This window comes from Leptinotarsa decemlineata, unplaced genomic scaffold (genome assembly GCF_025532065.1).
Source record: "Leptinotarsa decemlineata unplaced genomic scaffold, Ldec_3_MD MMD2_tig00026294_RagTag_RagTag, whole genome shotgun sequence".
In the NCBI taxonomy this organism is placed as follows: Eukaryota; Metazoa; Arthropoda; class Insecta; order Coleoptera; family Chrysomelidae; genus Leptinotarsa; species Leptinotarsa decemlineata.
In genome coordinates this window covers 10,486,444-10,507,145 of record NW_027412674.1, presented here as the reverse complement: position 1 = coordinate 10,507,145, position 20,702 = coordinate 10,486,444, and the positions used below count along the sequence as shown (strand labels likewise).

Below are 20,702 nucleotides of genomic sequence, written 5' to 3'. Positions count from 1 at the left end.
ACATTTTTATCAAATATTGGACTCTGTATCTCACATTCAGCTCCTTCATTTTTAACGAAAATGGAGTTACATGTTCACCATATGGTATACATCATATGAATCGCTTGCAAGTATTTTGTATACGTTTTAACTTCTGTTTGTTATATTGCGACAGCAAATTGTAATACACCGAACAAAAATACGCGATATGGGGGTAAATAAGAGTTTTAACTAACCTGAGTTTCATTTCTTCTGATAACTACTTGAATTTATATAGCGATTTGAGTTTGAAGAATGACACTTTGAAAATGTTTGTCACATGTTCATGGAAAGACAAAGAGCTATCTATGGTTACGCTAAGATTTTTAGCACTGTCTACCCAGTCAATGTCTGCGTTATCGAGAGTGAGCCTAAAGCTACACTGAGCTACTATTTGTCTTTGAGACCCTATGCATAAGGCCAACGTTTTATTTGGATTGATTTTCAGTCCATGATTGTCCGAGTATAGGAATGTTTTGTGCAAATCTGTGTTTATATTGGCCACGCAACTTTCTGTATTGGTGTTATGAGAAGACAAATATAACTGTATATCATCTTCGAATAGATGTACTTGACAATGTGGTAAGAAAGTAGGGTAATCAAAAATAAACACTGAAAACATCAAGGGCCCTAAAATACTTCCCTGCGGTACACCTGAGATTGTTTCTTCTAGGGATGACCATGAGTAATCATCCAGTTTGACCCTCTGTGATCGGCCTGTGAGATGGCTGGTCATCAATTCGAGAGCTTTACTCTGATCAAGCAGTATCAAAATGGTGACTTTTGATTGATCTCTGAATCTCGTAAGATCGTCGATTACTTTCAAGAGGGCAGTCTGGGTTCCGTGTTTTTTGCGAAACCCAGACTGCTCGTACGGGAGTATTCGACACCAATCTGCAAGATTTCTCCATGTCATTTTTGAAATTTCTTTTTTGTTCAAAACAAATTGTATATGTATGTGCTGTTTTTTCACGTTTTAATGTGTCATTGACGTAGTTGCGTGAAGTTACATAGTACTGTCTAGCGGCTGCTGTCTTTTCTTTAAGATATTTGGCATGAGCTCTATCACGGGTTTTCATCATCAATTCGATATTATAAGTTATATACGGGGATGATTTATGTTTTCTGTTTACAGTGCAAGTTGGAGCATGTTAGCCAAAAAGCATAATGATGCATTCGTTGAGAAAATTCACTTTGGAATTAATATCTTGCATAGTCACAATATCATCCCATGGTAATTTGGCAGCATCTTGGGAAAAAAGTTCATGATTGAAATTCTTGAAAATTCTATAAAAAATAAAGTTTTGATAAGTATCTTCGCCTTCAAAATCAATATCTCAAAATACCATCAGATGATCAGTTATACCATTCATATCACGTGTATTACAATTTCTTACCATTATTTCCTTACTAATGCAAATGACATCAAACAGAGATTCAGAAGTTGTCGTTATCCGAGTAGAATTTTCTTCAATTTGACTCTTATCAAAACAAGAAACTAGGGCAGTGAATAGGTACAGGAATGTGTTTTGAACAACGCAGCACGTTTCCGATTTCGGAGACCAGAAAAGTCTTGTGTCGCCCAACAGACCCTGGAGAACGGCCGTAGAATGAATAAACCCTATCTGAATCGATGAGATCAATTTGGATGCTTTCAAAAGTCTGAACATAGCAGCGTGAAATTGGCTCCACTTCGAAAAGCGAATTATTCATTTTCATATGTATAATCTGCCAAAAACTAACAAGAACTTTCACGAAAAAATGTTCCGCCAATTTCAAATGTGAATTTCAAACTAGAAGTGAAAATTTACCTTCTAAGATTTAAAAAAGTTATAATATTTTTTCAGAGTAACGATGAAAGCCCACGTCACTTCTGGAAAATGTCAAAACGGTTGATGGAATGTGCGTTAAGAAGAATGTTGCACTTCTGGTCTTTGGGAGCGATAATTGTTTTGATTTCTTTCATGTTAGGAGTTCTAGTTCTTCTTTCCATCTCATTGATCAACAAATTAAATAACAAATTTTTAAAATAGGGTTTAAAATGATTAATTGAAAAACTACCAATAAAGGTCGATTCTTTTATAATAATGATGATGATAAAAAGGTTTATTCACGAATTTTTACAAAATAAATTTCACAAATACATAGTAATACAACATAGAGATACAGCATATAAATAGGCAGGTATATAATAAAAATAGGTATATAATAAAATTGATTTGTGAATAAACAAGTGCAGTCATTAGGCTGCTAATGCGTGATATTCAAACTACTAAAAATTTTTGGGAATTTTATTAAAACAACGATAAAAATAAAATAAAAACAACAATAAAAAATTATCAGCGCTCCGGGGCGACTTCATTGATTCTAGTGGCGCATTTGCTTTCTTCAGCTGCAGGAAAACCCGGAAAAACCTGAAGCACCAGATCATCTGACACAATGTCCTCTCTCTTATAAAACAAAATGTAGGGTGTCTCCAGAGGCTCCAATAAATTCAATGCATCGCCAGAACACTTCATGACACGACTATCGTCAAACTCAAACCAGTCCGTTTCGTCTTTGACCAAGGCGTAATAATGACCAAATTCAACGCCAGAACCAAAGTGAACAATGACTGCATGAATATTATAATAGTGGTCTGCTAGGTTGAAATATTCATCTAATTCTAACCTTCCAAAGAGTTTCTTGCTTCCGTTAGAGGTTGAGTCTTGTTTGAAGGTCATCAGTGTTATTATTAGATTGACTGGTGCCTCAGCTATACTTGTTTCCGTATAACAGTCAGTTAGTTTGGCGCATGTTTGACAATACAGTCGATCATCACCTGCTAAAAATTCCATTTTTATGGTTATTAGTCATATTAGGAAAAGCTAGATGAAGTTCCAGAAATTCACATAAGTTTTCGCTACTTCTTGAACATTTACTACAAAGTAAACAAGTGAGGATTTTTCCAGCAGAAGATTTACAAACACAAGACGAGATGGGCTGTACGGAATTATTCAGTCCAGAGCGGTCAGGAGTATTGATTTTGCTATTGTTTTGCTCACGAAGAGTATTCAACAAGAACCCCAAGAATTCGGAACAATCCTCTTGTTGTCCTAACGAGTATCAAGTGGACTCCAGGAAATCGGTTGGAGGGAAAGATGATACCTTCTTACGAAAGGCTGCATGAACAGGTGTTTGAGTTTGATGAATAAGTAGGAAACATTTCCGTTCTCGTTCATCATTAAAACTTCGTTCTTGAAATTCTTCGTCATGAACAACACTTGTAAAATGCTATTCATGTAGCAAGTGTTTCTCAATTTATCCAATCCAATTTTCTTCTCTAGATTTTCAGGACAACTCTCTATTGATTCGTAAGGAAGAACATGTTTCACAGAATCTCCTTAAGAACCATTTCTCATGCTGCGATCGATCCTTCCAAGTGAAGATGGGTTTCGTAGAGGGATCGATTCGGCTCTTGCTTCATGAAGCTTTGTCACAATAGTGTGTTTGGCATCATAGTTGGTAGGTATAAGTATATTGTCATATTCGGTATATTGTCACTTTCGGTTAGCTCCATTTCTATAAATTATAAAACAAGGTATGCTCATTTTCCATTATCCATTACTCAAGTTTATTTTTATAATAATGAAAGCTTGAAATATTTTCAAGGTCTTCAGGTATCAACGACCATAATCTGGGCGCGACATATTTTCTGTTCCTTTGGCCAATTGTTTCTTCACTTCGAGGAAAAACCAGTCATCATGTATTCTCGTATGGTGAGTATGCTTATGATACTTCAGTATTATTTTTCCTTTTTTTTTAAATACAAATTTTTTTTTACAAAATAGTTGACGAGAATCCATTATTTGAATTTCTTTATACAGACTTTCAGAGGAAGAGCTGATATTTTTTTCAAAAATTATGTTCAAAATTCATTTTTGTAATACGTTTAGAATCTAAAAATGCTTTCAAATATTTGAATTTTGGAAGTATTCCTCGTATTTTAGTCGAAAGTTGCTTCATTTGAAGGTTCCATCTGAAATGCCGATCTAGCATTATTCCAAGATATTTTATAGATAGGGCTTCAGAAATTTTTGAATCTAGATCTATACCAACATCAATATCTCCCAAATGTGGCAATTCTGTTGAATAGGAACAGAATGGTAGATAACAGCTCTTATTCAAGTTGAGAATAAGTTTAATAGCCATTTAGCTATGTTAGGAAAATTATTCTCAATATTTTCCTGGAGTTCATACCAAGTGTTTGCTTTGTAAATAACAACAGTATCATCTGCAAAACCAATGCTTTCCCCCAAACTATCTATTTCGAAAAGACTATTTATGTATAGAATAAGAAGTACTGGTCCCAGAACAGACCCTTGCGAAACACCTTAAGTTATTTTTCTAGAACTGCTATCATGTGATAACATTGTTATATTCTAAACCATTACACATACGAAGACGATTGAATGGGAAAAAAGTTAACTGTCATCGGTAATAAAACAATGGTCGAACAAAAGTTACGGAGACTCTCGCCCTTCTCGAGTTATACGGGGAAAACAAAAAATGTTGTTGCTGAGAACATCAAAAAATGAAAGAGAAAATGTTATAGTATTCAAAGTGTACTATGACGATGTAATAATAAATATTCGATAAAACGTTTCGTGTCAACATGGCCACCATCAACTTTTTTTTTTAAATACGGGGCTGTATTTTTTGTTACAGATATTGATAAAGCAATGAATTCACAATCTGAGAGTGTATCATATTTGATATTTTTACAGCGTATCATTTGAAATAACTACCATCATTAGTGACAACTATTTTGAATTACGGTCCTGTCGTTACTTCTTCTGTGAATTGTTTCACTTTCATAAACATATAATTTAGACGACCCAATAAATTCAACAGGCAGGTATCCTAACACAATGAAAATTCGAACTTTTTCATTTTGGAAATTTTTGTATTGCCGTAATCCTTATTTCAAGGCTTATTTCTCCATAATTGATTATAATTTGTAATATTTTTATAATTCTCAATACTGGAAGTAACGGAAATATCACTTTTTCGTCGATTGTTCGTAATTTTTCAAATAATAGCAACACCGCAATCATGTCTCAGTCACCGTATTCACCAGTCTTGATTCCCTGCGAGTTTTTTTGTTCTCAAGGTTGAAGATGGTAAAAACCAGAACGCTAATAGAGCTCACGGACGATAGAAATTGATGAATGAATGAGAAATTTTTGAGAAACATGAAAATTCCACTTTATTTTTTCAACAGACACCATAGTAGATCAACGGAAAATGTTGCTACATCATGCTTCATTCTATATCGGTACAAATAAAATTCCATGAAAGGTACTCAGTCGTTGAAATCAAAACTCTCGATTCTCGAATAAAGGAAAGTGAATACCACAAGAACATATTACGTATATGAAAGAATGTTAACGAGTGTATTGCAAATGAGTTTCTTTCAACTTTCCTCTACATCTCTATGTTCTATATACAGCAAACCAATGAGGTAGAAAAATGTATTTATTGAAAGTGATCTCATTTCCTCGTTTCATACGATAATATATAATCTTTGATTTCATGTTCATTGCTGTGAGATTATTATCATGAAGAAATAGCGCAAACGATTCATCATGATCGGTTGATGACACAAAGAGCAAACTAAATATTTTTTCTGTCATTTATCCATTCATTGTTAGTTGCGTGCAATTTTAGAAAGTGTAATAATTTATCTGGTTACGTGAATGTGTGTCATTATTGAATGTGCAGAATGAGATGAAAAAATATTTCCAGTAATTTTCAACAACGCAGGTATTAGTTATTCAACGAAAGTCATTTTTCGTAGAAGAAAAAATCAGTTTTTTATCGACCTCTTTTGGGTAATTGTTACCTTCCACAATCTGAAAAATATAAAAATTATAATGGAGAACTTTATACAAATGTAGAAGGGCAAACTTTTTAGTTTACCCCGATAAGTTACTGCGTAAAAATCAAAGTATTTTTCACAAAAAAAAATCTTCTATTCATCAGTAACTTGTCGTATTTAACAATTTTGCCTACCAAAAAAATTATTAAGAAATAATACTTATCTTTTACGTTTCGGAGGCCAAAATCTGCCTCCGTCTTCAGAAATTGATAAAAAAAAATTCGAATATATACGCAGTTATTCCTTTTTTGATAGCTTATTTCTTCACTTCTTCGACAGATGTCAAAGGAGTTTTGAAATATGAAATTATGTCAATGTTGTTGATTGACAACTGAAACATTCGATGTAATACAAGGTACTCTCCGATATCAGTTTGTTGCCATTTCGCCACTATCCAAAGTTTTCTTCAAGATGGGTAGCCAAGTACGGTCTATTTCTAAGTTTCTAAGGAGCTATTCGAGATACAATTCTCTCCAGACATGAGGATATACGCTGATTCTTTTAGCTTACGTCTCTTAGAATAAGGCTCATTGGTAATCTTTCTTGTCCTATTCCATTCCACCCGATAATCACCGTCTGATTTTAAAATGTGTTCTGATAATTTTGATCCTATCAATAACATCAAGATTATATGAAAAATAGACAATTGACAGGATTAAAATTATCAGAACACATTTTAAAATCAGACGGTGAACATCAGGTGGAATGGAATAGGACAAGAAAGATTACCAATGAGCCTCATTCTAAGAGACGTAAGCTAAAAGAATCAGCGTACATTCTCATGTCTGGAGAGAATTGTATCTCGAATAGCTCCTTAGAAACTTAGAAATAGACCGTACTTGGCTACCCATCTTGAAGAAAACTTTGGATAGTGGCGAAATGGCAACAAACTGATATCGGAGAGTACCTTGTATTACATCGAATATTTCAGTTGTCAATCAACAACATTGACATAATTTCATATTTCAAAACTTCTTTGACATCTGTCGAAGAAGTAAAGAAATAAGCTATCAAAAAAGGGATAACTGCGTATATATTCAAATTTTTTTTTTATCCATTTCTGAAGACGGAGGCAGATTTTGGCCTCCGAAACGTAAAAGATAAGTATTATTTCCTAATAATTTTTTTATAGGCAAAATTGTTAAATACGACGAGTTACTGATAAATAGAAGATTTTTCTTTGTGAAAAATACTTTGATTTTTACGCAGTTTGCCCTTCTACACTTGTATAAAGTTCTCCATTATAATTTTTGTATTTTTCAGATTGTGGAAGGTAACAATTACCCAAAAAAGGTCGATAAAAAAAGCAGGTATTAGGTTTTTACAGAAGTTTCGGCTCTTTTCAGCCTAATAAAATATGATATCTTTGAGCAATTCCCGAAACAGCCCGAAAAATAAACTTGGCATTTGGCAATGATAGTGTTGATGAACGAAATTTCATTCCGAATATTTCGTCTTTGAAGATGAGCCCAATAGTCAGAGTCAGAAATGCTTTATTGTCATGAAAGTTCAGGTTTTGTTAACAAAGCAGGCTTAAGAACTGAAACATTAACATAAAGATCAAGATTTTAAAACAAGATATTGAAATGGCTCAAGCACACTTCAAAAAGTCTATGGTAAAAGTCTGTGATAAAAAATTTTGTAAGTTGCAATTATAAATTGAGAAGTCATCCGAAAAAAAATCCTTAGTTCTATAATGAGCTTTATCTAGCAGAAGTTTTTTTACTCTTTTTCGAAACTGTAGCATTTCAACTTTCTGATTGAGAGGAGAAGAACTTTGAAATATTCCTTGTTATTATAAAGAATCGAATTTTTAATTTGTGCTGTTGACGGGAAAGGAAAAGGAATATTGAATGTGAAACGAGTGGGATAACTTTGAGTTGAGTTCGAAATGTTATCTTTGTGCTTTTCGTGCATTAGGCAGACTGTTCCTGAAATAAAGAGGCAGTAGACTGTTAATATGTGATTTGTTAAAAAAAGGGCTCACAGAAATCAGGGACTCTAGCTCTGGTAATGAATCTCACTGCTCTTATTTCAATTGTGAAAACTTGACTCATGAAGTTTTGATAGCTGCTCCCCCAGAAACAAACTCCGTACCGCAAGCGGGATTCGAAAAGTACAAAGTATGCTTTTCTAGCAGAGTGATAGTCCAAAGAGTTAGAGATATACCTTATCGCATAATAATTTGAAGATAATTTTCTGCATAGTATACTAATATCCCAACCAGCAAAGTTGTTTTATAATTTCATGGTATTGCAACAATTTTATTTTATTAGTATTTTATAATCACTTCCAAACTGCTAATTGATTATATTAGATGATCGGTGAACACAATACAGTTGTAGGCAACGAAAGTGTTTTATAAATTTGCCATAGAAACGTTTATGAAATATAGTTAAAAAACCATTATAAAATAGTCAGGAAATTATCACAGAAACGTTTTTGCAACTAACTTATAAAACTTGTTCTCCTATGAAAGTAAATTGGTGTGTAGCAGTTTCATAACACTTTTCTGCGAGATTTTTATGATAGTTATAAAACTATTTCTAGCTTATTTCATAACTGTTTCCTGTAGCTATAATGAAATCATTTTATTGATATGATTTCAGATACTGTTTCATTCTCATTACCATATTGTTACTTCAATGATAATTTCCCAACTATTTTATAGTATGATATATTAACTACAATTCAAAAACACTTATATAACAGTTATAAAATCAATTTGCTTTTGCTAATATATATTTACTGCCACCAAGAATGAAATGCAGCATTCGAGAACAACCAGCTGACATCGATTCCTAATCACAGCTTTGAAAAATTTTTCAAAATTTTAGTTATGTTTAGTGAGAATATTTTTGTCGATATCGTGGTGGAAATTAGTTCTTCAGCAACTTCTAAATATTTGATTTTTATTGAGTATAGGTACCCCCTAAGTATATTCAATATTTTTAATTCATCCTTAATTTTAGACAGTATATATATGTGTATATATATGTTATACTTTCAATTTGATGATAATTCCATTGTGTGGATACTGTAGTGGATTTTTCTGTTTATATCCCGAATATATAAATGAAAATAAATAATAAATCAATGGTGGCCATTTTGAACAATTATTGGGGGGTATATAATAGTTTCAGATTCAGTTCGAGGTGCTTCAAATAAACGAAGAAATGACTTGGTGTTCCATAAAAAACTTTCTGGAAGCTTTGAGTCGCTCTGTAGATTGGAAATACTAAAAAAACACTAAAACCACCTAACCTAGTGCTTCAATTTTTTGGCAAAAAATAGGAAAAGATTATTATAATGGTTAAAACCCGTCGTTTAGCCTTTATAATCGATGAAATAAACTTTTTATCCAAAACATCCCGACAGATAATATTTATCCAAACTGTATGTGAGAAATCCTTTATTCATACAAGCACTTATGTAGAAAACTACAGCTTCAAAAGTAGTAATGATAGCGATCCGGGATACTGAAATTAGATGAGTTGAAAATATGAAATACCGTACATATAGTGATATTTACAGCTGAAAAGTACATAAATATTATATTATTCAGAATGAAGTGAATTAAGTTTGCGACTAGAAAATTAGTACGTCGACAGAGTGAATTTTTGTATAATCAAAAATTTTACCGAAAACATTATAAATGAGTGGCGCGCTTAAATTTTGCTAATAATAGGCTATATATTTGTCAATAAAATTCCATTTGCAGTAAAAATATCATTCGTCGAAACATAAACAATGTCTTTAACAGTTTTATGAGTGCAGAAGTGAAATTTTAAAATGGCTTCAACTTTTCTATTTGTTAGTTTTCAGTTGGTGACATATCTATTATATTTTCCTAGTGTCCAATACAAAATTACTTCTTGCGTCTCCAAGAAACCATTTTTAACACTTTTTTATTTTATTGTTATCGTTTTCGACTGTATTATATTTTATAACGCCTACTTGGAACTACTAAAAAACTCTTATAAAATTGTCTTCTGATTATTTTATAAGTATCTCTTCAATATGTTGCAAAAGTGCAGTAAGGAAAGTCTTTACAAAACTACTTTTTAAGAGCGTTGGACAAATTTTAGACTAACTGCCAAAATGTTTATAAAACTGTTTTGTAGTGTTTGTAAAAGGCCTAACAAAATATTGGTTATAACTATAATGTTTTATAAGACGGTGCCAATTTCCTATTTATAGCAGTTTTATAATTTGTTTTTCCGAAACGTTTCCGCAACTATTATAAAATACGAAATTGCTAGTTGGGATTGCATTTTCGGTAATTTGTTGAGGAGAGCTATAATATGTGAAATTATTGGTTTCGTCAAAAGACTCCTTCAAATCCAAAATCATCTATCTTCGAATCAGAGTTGCTGATTCATGAAAACTGGACGAGTTCTACAAGAAAAACCATATACCTGAACAAAAAATCAGTCAATGACCTTCATGCGTAGGTGCTTTTTACACTGTAATTTTTCTGTCCTTTGTTCTTCTCATTCATTAAACTTCCTAATGCCTCCTCATCATTAATCATATTGCACACTGCATATGAGTTCCTTGTATTTTTTCGAGAGGTAATGATTATGTATTGAATAATTCCACAGAATATATACTCTGTAATAAAAATGAACCATATTTGAAAAAGAAAAGAGCGGTTGGTTTTGAAATAAATAATCGACTGAATATTCATAAATGTTTCACTCGAACATCGTAAGTAATTTTCAGAAAATGAATAGGAAGACTAACAAAGTTAAAGAAGTCATAGTGGTTTTCACTATCAGTTTCAGAATGGGGAGTTTAAAAACGAGATTCTTGGTCAACCCACAGTCGCTCTTATGCAAACGCAACCCTTTAAAATGGAAAAACCGTAGGGACAATGGATTGAGGAAGTTTAACCTCTGAATGTGTGCAGCCTAACAAAGGGAATTTGATGGATTTGACCACCAATCCAAGAGCCAAACCTTGCGTGGAAACAGAATAAAGAAATGAATTGCTGAAAGATTCTGAATTCCTCAGTTGAATAAGATAAACAATTCAGAAACAAAAAATATTTGAAGATAACAAGTTATTTTGGAATGCTACTCCAGCTCCGAATGAACAGAAATGATTTGCATATAATGGGAAAGACGACATTCATTCGACATTCGACATTTCGAAATAATTTGTCAATAATGAGATGAAAAATTAGCAACGTAACGAGCGAAAACAATGGTTTTCAACTTTTTATCAGCAGTATTTTATATATAGCAAAACTGTGTTGATCTGTTAATCCCCTTCATCAGGAAAATTGGACGATCTAACGCCACTTTCCCTCAATGGTGAGGCCATTCCATTTGGCATTGTCCTTGATAAAAACTCACCTAGAACGCTTACTTGGAAAAAGTTTTACACAAAGCCAGACTGTCACTATGGACATGTCGAAGGATTTGTGGTAAAACTTGGGATTTAGGCCCCAAACAAATCAATTGGATACATGTGATGATTGTCAGTCCAATGATCACTTATGATGCAATCGCCTGGTGGCCGAAGGCTCTACAGAAAACTGCCCAAGCGAAGGTCTCTGGCTTACAGAGACCGGATTGTCTGGCCATCAGTATTGCCATTAGTACCACACCGTCAGCGGCCATGGATATCCTTTTAGATCTACCTCCTCTCCACATTTTTCTGGAGAGAGGGGCAGGCTGGACTTTAAACAGACTTGTTCACATTGCACACATCAATTAAATGCAGAGTGCAACAGCCTGTTGGTTGACACTGGAAGTCGCAGCATTCTGAAAATGACTTCTGACTTTATGCCTCCAACTGTCAACTACGAACTGTCCCATAAAGTACTGTTCACGAGTAGAGAGGACTGGATCTTTGGTGAGAAGGAAATATTAAGAGTAGATAGTTGTTGGTTCACAGATGGATCAAAAACACTATCCAATTCTGGTGCAGGTGTTTTATGTGGCAGATCCAGGACAGAGATATCAACCTGCCAAGGAACCTATGACACTGTATTTCAAGCGCTATTGAATTGTATGCGCAAATCAATATAAATATTCTCGGACAGTCAAGCGGCGTTGAAAACTCTTGGCTTCTACCGAGCAAAGTCTAAATTAGTGTCAAATTGCCAAAAACGACTCTCCTCGATAGGAAGACTTAACAGATCGTCTCTGGTCTGGATTCCTGTCTATACTGGCCTGGAAGGCAATGAGGCTGCTGATTCCCTTGCAAAAAAGGGTGCTGCAAGCAGCTTCATCGGACCTGAACCTGTAATTGGCATCGCTTTAGGCTTTGCCAAATGAAAATTGAACATCTAGATGGAAAAAAGGTTTATGGACTTCTGGCTGAATCTTCCAGGATTGGCTCACACCAAGGCGTTCATTTATCCTTCGAAGCTTGATGCCTAACAGTTGTTGGACTACATTAGGGATGAGCTACGGTGTCTAACAGGCCTTCTTACAGGTCACTGTCATTTGAGTAATCATATGCAGAGATTCGGACTGTCGGAAGACAGTGTGTCGCCTCTGTTTGGAAAATGATGAAACAGCAGAGCACATACTTTGTGTCTACCCCACTAGGGACCGAATTAGGTTTTTAGAGTTCGGCAGAGCCGTACTCTTACCATTTGACCTGAAAGACCAATCACCATACAAACTAATCGGCTTCGTTAGGAAGCTGGGTTTATTTGGTTGAGTGTGAATAGCTATGAGCCACATTGAACCCTTGCGGGTTGCGGTAGAGGTTCAAATAGACCCACTTACTTTGGACCTAACCTAATTGTACCTAACCTAATATTTGGCGCAGTGGTTGAGTACCCAGCTCTCAGCCCTGAGATCTTGAATTCAGACCCAATTTCGACCGTATAGTTTTCTGGCAAAAATTTTTTCTAGTTCGTTATTGGTGTAATAACGGCCATTGCGAGAGTAACATAAAATATTATTTTATTCATTGAGATCGAAGTCGATCACCCGTTTCTTCGGTGTCGATATTTTTCCAGTTGAAAAAGCGCTGAATTACTTTATGACTGTCGAACCTTCGAGCGTCGTTGTGGTCATGTTAAAATTCACTTAGACTAAACAAATAAATGTATTGCATCCTGCCGATGATCATGCACTTAGAAAGGTTGAAAAAACGTTGATATGAGGTTTTTGTGGATAGCGTAGCTGACGCGATGGCTTGGGAGTTTCTTACGATACAGACAAAAAAGGTCGGTCACCGGACCTCGTTGTGACGAGATCGGGGGTCTCATCCTCCCTCACCTTCGAGGCTGAGGGAGGTGGCCTAAATAGGGGAGATATTTTGTTTGTGAGCGCGTGGGGCGAAATTTAAGTAAAAACGATAGTGAAATCTTAAGCCGGTATGGGGTACAGGGGAGTTTAAATTAAAAGTGTTGGTGTAGAAGACACACCGGGTGAACGAAACCTATGGTTGACCACGAACCACACAAAGAGGCGTTATGTAAGTGTTTGTTATTTTTTTCTACTAACCAGTTGATATTTAGAGAGAGTTCACATAATATTTTATCTGAGTCCACTTCCTATTTACAAAGAGGTTACATATTGTGGGGTTCCTAGTGCTGATAGTTAAGCTAGAGTACAATTACAAAAAAAAATGGTGAAAATTTTAAGTTATACACCACTCTCCCTGAAGTAAAAGTAAATCAAAAGTATTGTTGGTATGTTTATAGTTGTTTAAGACTTTGAATTAAATAGTGAATAGCACAGTAAACATTTGCGGCGAATTATTTGTTCTATTTTCTCTTGTTTTATTGCAATTCAACATTTTTTGTATTAGATTTTACACGTTGTTTTTTTATTATTTTGTCCATAGAGTCGTATTCTACTTATTATACTTTATACTTGAAACTTTGGACTTTCATTTTCTCTTGGACTGAGAAAAATACCATCCTAGTAGAGTAATATGAAGTAAAGAGAACACAAACAAATAAGAGACCTTTTGTCAATCTATCGAGAAGAGAATAGTGAGTGAAAAGCATTTCAATTAAGATTAAAATTCAGTTCTGGAACCGCACAATGAGAGAGAATATAAGTAAGTATACCAAATGATCAGATTTAAAAAAAACCCGGCCTTCGTGCGATCGGCACGAACTCTACAGCTTTTTCGGACCTGCCTTGATATTCAAAATTTGATGCGGAGAAATCTGCATCTGGTGACAGCGCTGCTAAAATTCATTTCAGAAAATAAATGAAGGAAAAACGAGCTAGAAAGCTCCTATACTCGAAACTTTGAAACCTTCAGTTTACTTCGTTTTCTCTTGTCCTGAGAAAAGGACTATATTATTACATTGGGTTGATTCTGCTACTTCAAAAGGATTGACGGAAGTGAGAGAATCCATGATGTTTTCTACGTCGAAGATTCAAAGATACAAAGATGATATTTGTTCTAGTTGATGTCATTCACACAAAAAAAGGGCTGATTCATTGAGTAAGCTGTGCGTTCATTTTTCTCATAGTTGGCAGTATACGACCACGTTATTTGAAATGACTCACGAAGTTATTCATGACAACAGAAGTGAATGAACTGAAATATATCTTTATAACATTAGGGTTCATATAAGACACCCAACTTCAGCACCTAACTTTTCAATGACTTGCTAGATCGTTTCATTCATCCTCACTTCGATTACATACTTTTTTAATATTTTCTTCGATTCAAAACTTTCCATTTAGATCTCAGCTATACAAGAGACACTAATGGGACTGGCACAATTGATTCTGAATACTGAAATATCGTAAAATTTAATTTAAATTCCTGAGTATATTTTAACATAATTATTGTTATCAGCATCAGTTACAAATATTTACAAGATAGGAACAAGATAAAATCAAATTCATCACTCGATATACCCGAAAGAAGAATTTTAAAATCACCAAACCTATTCAATTACTCTCGAATTTTGATTATGATATCGCTTTAAAACAAGAAAGGATATTTCTTCCACTGCGTGTTTATTCTATTAGGTTAAACCTTGGAAATATGACTCTACCTATTTCAAACTTTTCACTGAGATATCATTTACCGTTGTTTACTATTGTTATAACGATTCGACCTAGTACACAGATCCATTCGTTAAAGTCTGTGTAAATTCTCAAAACGGTAACATCATTGAAATTCGTAATGTGGGTTATTTATAGTATAACTGTTGATAATTACGTGGAGACTATGAATATCACACGGAAATTTGAGTCCACCATTTTGTTTGAATCATGATATTAGTTTCACAAGATATTTCATTCAAATTGAATTTGTTTTTGTAAAAAACAAAGCCGCAAAATTGTGTTGGAACATCAATCATAACGCAGGAACGTCCGAACGGCAGTAAAACATTTGAAAATAGAGTGAATATCAAACGAATGAACTACACTTATTTGTTTCGGTTGATTACTGGGTTTTGCCGTGGTCTTCTTTGCTTATAATCTATAAACGTTTCAACTGCAACTGCAGCAGTCATCTTCAGTGGCGTGATCGAAGTACTCTTTTTGACGTATCAACTGTAACTTTTAGTTTCGAAAATAGGTCCTAATATGAAAGATACTTCGAGATAACGAGCGAAAACAGTTGTTCTCAACTTTTTATCACCAGTATTTTATATATTTTTGTGTAATATTTGTCAACTCCAGCAAAACTGTGTTGATCTGTTGATCTCCTTCACCAGGAGGAGAAAATTGGACGATCTAACGCCACTTTCTCTCAATGGTGAGGTCTTTCCATTTGGAACGGAGGTGAAATATCTTGGCATTGTCGTTGATAAAAAAACTCATCTGGAACACACACTTGGAAAAAGTTTTACACAAAGTCAGACTGTCCCTATGGACATGTCAAAGGATTTGTGGTAAAGCTTGGGGTTTGAGTCCCAAACAACTCCATTGGATTTATGTGATTATTGTCAGTCCAATGATCACTTATGGTGCAATTGTCTGGTGGCTGAAGGCTCTACAGAAAACTGCACAGAAGAAGCTCTCTGGCTTACAAAGACAGGCTTGTTTGGTTTTGCCATCAGTACCACATCGTCAGTGGCCATGGAGATCTTTCTGGATCTACTCCCTCTCCACATTTTTCTGGGGAGAGAGGCTAGATGGACTGTATACAGACTTGTGCACATTGCCAATTGCACAAATCAATTCAATGTTGGTTGACACTGGAAGTCACAGCATTCTGGAAATGACCTCTGACCTTATGCCTCCAACTGTCAACTACGAACTGCCTAATAAAGTACTGTTCCCGAGTAGAGAGGACTGGATCCTCAGAAGGAAGGAAATATTGAGAGTAGATAGCTGTTGGTTCACAGATGGATCAAAAACACCTTCCGAATCTGGTGCAAGTGTTTTAAGTCAGACAGGACAGAGATAGCAACCTGCCTAGGAACCTATGCGACTTCATTTCAAACGGAAATTTACGCTATTGAATTGTGTGCGGAGAGATTGGAAGAATCCAACCTCGTTCGCAAATTAATATAGATACTCTCGGATAGTCAAGCGGCGTTGGAAGCTCTTGACTCCTACCGAGCAACGTCTAAATTGGTAGCAAATTGCCAAGAACGACTCTCCTCGATAGAAAGAATTAACAGATCGTCTCTCGTCTGGATTCCTGGCTATACTGGCCTGGAAGGTAATGAGGCTGCTGATTCCTTTGCAAAAGAGGGTGCTGCAAGCAGCTCCATCGGACCTGAACCTGTCATTGGCATCGCTTTAGGCTTTGCCAAACAAAGATTGGACACCTGGATGGCAAGAAGATTTATGGACTTCTGGCAGTATCTTCCAGGATCGGCTCACTCCAAGGCGTTCATTTAACTTGAAGCTTGATACCGAACAGTTGTTGGACTACGATGTCTAACAAGCCTTCCTTCAGGTCACTGTCATTTGAGTCATCATTTGCAGAGACTCGAACCGTCGGAAGACAGTGTGTCCTGTGTTTGAAAAATGATGAAACAGCAGAGCACATATTTTGTGCCTGCCCCCCTAGGAACTGAATCAGGTTTTCAAAGCTTGGCAGAGCCGTACTCCCACCATTTGACCTAAAAAAACAGTCACCATACAAACTAATCGGCTTTGTTAGGAAGCTGGGTTTATTTGGTTGAATGTGAATAGCTGGGAGCCACAATGAACCCTTGCGGTTTGCGCTGGAGGTTCAAATAGACCCACTCACTTTGGACCTAACCTAACCTAATAGTTGGCGCAGTGGTTGAGTACCCAGCTCTCAGCTTTGAGATCTTGAATTCGGACCCAATTTCGACCGTATATTTTTCTGGCAAAATTTTTTTCTAGTTCGTTATTGGGTTGATTCTGCTGCTTTACAGGATTGACGGAAGTGAGAATATTCATGATGTTTTCTACGTCGAGGATTAAATGATAATACCCCTCCCAGAATACACGGATAATATTTGTTCTAGTCGATGTCATTCACACAAAAAAAAGGTATGATTCATTGAGTAAGCTGTGCGTTTATTTTTTTCATAGTTGGCAGTATACGACCTCGTTATTTGAAATGACTCACGACGTTATTCATATCAACAGAAGTGAATGAACTGAAATGTATCTTTATAACATTAGGGTTCATATAAGACACTAAACATTTGTTTCATCTCAGCTCTTAACGTTTCCATTACTTGCTAGATTATTTCATTCATCCTCACTCCGATTACATACTTTTTTATATTTTCTTTGATTTAAAACTTTCCTTCTTAATCCCAGCTATACAAGAGACTTTACATGAGGCTGTTTTGATTGATTCTGAATTTTAACAGTTTACTGAATTTATGTTCCACATTGGAAAATGTATATTTCTGTCAGATACTGATTTTTGGGGAAGGAGGATGTTGCCTTTCCACTTCTCCATCTTGATGCAAAGAATGTAGGAATCTCAGAAAGAAAGGAAAAAAACAATAAATTTTGAATTGAACTATCATCAAAACTATGTAGATAATTGGCACTAAATGTAGATAATTGGCACTAAAATGTATAACTCCTTTCCTGGAAGCATTAAATCTATTTAAAAAAAAAAAAAAACATTCAAATAGCATCTTACAATTTTTTTACTCCGGACTCCTAGATCATATTTTATTACCATGATTGAATCGAAGGGTTCATAGAAATTCAATTTTGTTTCAGTCTATTGTATTTGAAGTATTGTCATTGTGTTTTATTGTATTCAAATTTTATATCATGTATTTTATTTGTAGTACCGGTATTCAATTGAATTTTTTGGATCCTATATTATTTTATTGTAGCATTACTATATCTGTTTTTTACACCTTTACATTTTACGTATACACTTGATTTGTTTTTTTCTTTTTCCTCTTGAAATTTTCACTATTTTGCATTGTATTTTTCATATATAATCATATTTTCTATATTATTACGTTGTTCTTATATCCATATAATCATATTCTCATATTGTTATTTACCTGTACTTTGGTTATGAGAAACAGGTACTTGCACTAATCTCCACACTATTCTATTCAGATCAGTCATGTAGCCACTCAGTTTTATCTATTTTTCTTTTACTCTGTATGAAGTTATTATTATTTGTATGCGAAGAAGTAACTTTCAGACACGAACTGAATGAAAACCCTATCGAAATAACTACTTTCAAATGAACATTGAATTATACATAAAATACATCTTCCTATTCAGTTTGTACACCAAACATTCGTTATGGAATTGAATCAGATATCATTCATAGGATTTCTACACAATGTATTCGAAAGAGGTAAAATCTCACGGACATCGATGTTTCGGACACTTGCCTCATTGTCTCTTCAGCACCAATTTGAAAATTCAGAAAATTACGACTTCATGTCACGAATGAGTTGAATTTATTCATATATATATATATATATATATATATATATATATATATATATATATATATACAATACGCAATAACATTCATTCGCTTATTTGATTCATTGCCAGCAATAGGAATGTTGTTTAAATTGTAAGAAATATATTTTTAGAAGGAAATAACTTTTGGAGAAAAAAGTTTTCGGTTTTCTTCTTCTTCATTTTCATACAATCTTCTAAAGAAAGAAAGAAAGCAAATTATTTCAGAATGAACTCTTCACAAAGATGTGTAAATCATTCAAAGGAATAACTTCTAGACACAAACTGAGAGAAACAACTACTTTCATAAAAACATTGAATTTCACGAAAAATAAAATGGTCATTCGGACCATAATAACTTCTTGTTCATCAAAACACACACAGTGTTTCTCAGGAATGATATAAGAGGTGTGATGGTTTCAAATTTCCTCACTTTCAAAATTGAACAGGTATATTTTTAGGTTATAGGATTGTGTTCTTTTCAGTAAGTATCAATTCGAAGATTATTTTCCAGTTTTGAAGAAAGTCGGTTTCGACTGACAAATAGAAGTTTTTTTTCAAATATATTTTTTGTAAAACACTGTTGGACAAGGGTTATCAAAACTTTCCACTGACAGTTTCCAGAAAAATTCTTTCTTTGAATATTTTTGTATATCAATATATTGTAAAACGGTTGAATGAACACGACACATCTGACCGCATAGTGCTCAATATTACAAAATTACCACTTTTTGGGAAAGAAAAGTTTTGGCATTCTACTTCTCCATCTTTAAACAAGAAATGTGGGAAACTTATTTTTCTCTCCGGTTTGTATCTGAAAATAATTTCTATGCGTGATCCACACACCTTTCTGAAGAGTTTATTTTGAAATGATCTGCTATTCTCCTTTCTATGGAATTTTCCCACTATTTTTGTATAAATAATGAGAATCAGAAACCTAACGTTATTACCCAAAAAATAATCTTTCCCAAAAGTATACCCCAGTGAATTTCACATTCTATCGTTCAAATTTCGGTTCGAAATAAATTGGACGAGTACAGAAGGTTCCGTTACATGAACTTGAAGGGTCAGAATCATAACATTCGTTCCTGTGGTTACAAGAAATGTTTTTTTCATGTGTAATCCTATAAAACTGTACGAAGTCAAAGAAATCGGGGGTTACTGGGATTAGTTGATTGAAGTTAACTGAAATATTTGTTAAAAAAATATTAAATATGAATAGAATATGAAAATATTCATATTAACTGTATTCAATTGATATTGAATACAATTAAGGCAGAAAGTTTTTTCAGCTCCCCGATAGATATCAGCGGATATTATATATTCTTTGAATCTCAGTGAAACAACTTCAAAGCAGACATTGGAAAAGTTCAACATATATCGCGAAATCGAATTATTAATATCAATTTCAATTCTCCGAAGATGCTCCGCATGGATAACAGAGTCTTCATATCTATATGCTCTGGAATGTGTACTGGAGATTTCAATAGACGGGTAGAACAGATTTCAGAAAGTAATCTAAACTGGATCGTTCATGAATATTTTGAACAAACAACAAAAATATATTGAGATTTTCATGCAAGTGAATTTTGAATAAACAGATTTTCAGATTAATATCTTATAACTCACCGATCATTCTGCACGAATTGAAATCCACTCAACGAGTTCAAAATATATCAAATATTTCTGGATATATACTTGAAATAAACAATGAAACCAGTCACAACAGAGTCAAGTATAAACCGCTCGAACTCACTATTGTAGAGAACTAAGTACAGAAAAGTCTATAATATGTATTTCAAATATTGTAAACCCATTGTTTTGTTCAAATGTAGAGGTTAACAAGCACCACAGCTATACACTCACGGACTGAAAAGCCGATGTACTTTAACAAAAGTTTTCTCCTGACGTATTGAAGAATTCACTGCCAACTTCAA

The 20,702-nt window shown here is 34.3% G+C and overlaps 1 protein-coding gene across 1 annotated transcript in view; it reads right to left on the bottom strand.

Annotated features, from left to right (window-relative positions):
• Window positions 1-20,702, bottom strand: part of LOC111515918 (ATP-binding cassette sub-family G member 8) — a 139,481-nt gene extending 118,779 nt beyond the window's left edge. The window contains exon 1 of the mRNA XM_074180342.1: window positions 20,395-20,702. The gene's annotated coding sequence lies outside the window, so the exon portion shown is untranslated. The remainder of the gene's footprint in view (window positions 1-20,394) is intronic.